The sequence below is a fragment of the Lygodium microphyllum genome, chromosome 23 (assembly GCF_053477565.2).
Source record: "Lygodium microphyllum isolate KBCC chromosome 23, Lygodium_microphyllum_v1.1.10, whole genome shotgun sequence".
In the NCBI taxonomy this organism is placed as follows: Eukaryota; Viridiplantae; Streptophyta; class Polypodiopsida; order Schizaeales; family Lygodiaceae; genus Lygodium; species Lygodium microphyllum.
The window spans coordinates 90341944-90343517 of record NC_141157.1 but is presented as its reverse complement, the minus strand read 5'-3'; positions in this window follow the sequence as shown (position 1 = coordinate 90343517).

Here is a 1574-nt window from a genome sequence, read left to right as displayed (position 1 = left end):
ATATCTAGTAGCGAATTGTCAATCCAAAAAGCCAACTATTCACATCAACTATTTGGGAGTGACAGAAGATGAAGACCATGAAGAAATGCCAGATTTCACGAAAGACAATGACAATATCGTTACTACTTCAAATACTTTAGCAAGTATGCCAGATCTCCATTCTTTATTAACGATGAAATGTCTTGTGCATGATAGAGAAAAGACTGTTTTACATTATGATGGGAGCACACACGACTTTATTTCTACAAAATTGGTCAAAGAATTGAAATGGCATACTGGTTCCACTCATTATCATATCAAGGCTGCATTCTTAGACACTAGATACAATGGAACAGAAGAAGTGCATGACCTAGAAATTAAAATTGGTGATTATGCTGAATGTAGAAATTTCTTAGTTGTGCCTTTGCAATCTAGTGACATTATCTTAGGAATGCCTTGGCATCATCAGTATAATCCCAATATAGACTATTCCATGAATTCAATGAAGATTCATTCTAATGGGAAACAAATCACATTGCATGGTATGCACACTTTCGATAAATTTCCATTGCTTAGTCATACACAGGCTAAATGTGCATTACAAAAAGGTAGCAAATCCTACTTAATATGGGTGAATGAAATTGAAGTTAAAGAAAATCAGATGCATCCTAGGCACACACAATTTCTTTCACAATTTCAAGATTGTTTTGTTGCTGACTTACCACTTGGCTTACCACCTGTACGTCCCCAAGATCACAAAATAGACCTAACTCTTGGATCACAACCACCATGTAAAGCACCTTATAGACATAACCAAATTGAACAGAAAGAAATTCAAGTCTAAGATGAAGAATTGTTAACTCGAGGACTCATTAGACCTAGTAGTTCTCCATTTGGTGCACTTGTCTTATTAGTGAAGAAGAAAAACAATACCTATAGGATGTGCATTGATTATCGTGCCCTAAATAAGATCACTGTTAAGAATAGATATTTGATCCCTAGGGTAGATGATCTTATGGACAAACTACAAGGGTCTGCAATATTTAGCAAGATAGATCTTAAATCTAGATACCATCAAGTACGATTGGACACATCTGATATTGTCAAAACTGCATTTAGAACACAATTTAGACACTATGAATTCCTTGTTATGCCTTTTGGTTTAACTAATGCACAAGCCACATTCAGTCGTATGATGAATCACATATTTTTGAAGCATCAACATTGTGTCATTGTTTTCTTTGATGACATATTGGTTTTCAGTAAGAATGAGAATATGCATTATGAATATTTATCTTTGGTTTTCAAATTATTGAAAGAGAATCAATTATTAACTAATCCTGAAAAGAGTGAATTTTTCCAAACACAAATTGAATACCTAGGACATATTGTTTCATTTGAAGGTATTAAAGTTTACCTTAAAAAGATAGAAGCAATTTTGAATTGGTCGATACCTAAAAATGTGCACGAATTATGTTCTTTCTTAGGTCTTGCTAGCTTTTACAGAAAATTTGTGAGAAATTTTTCATTGCTTGTATTACCTTTGACAAAATTATTAAAGAAAGGTATTGTGTGTCATTGGTCGAACAATCAAC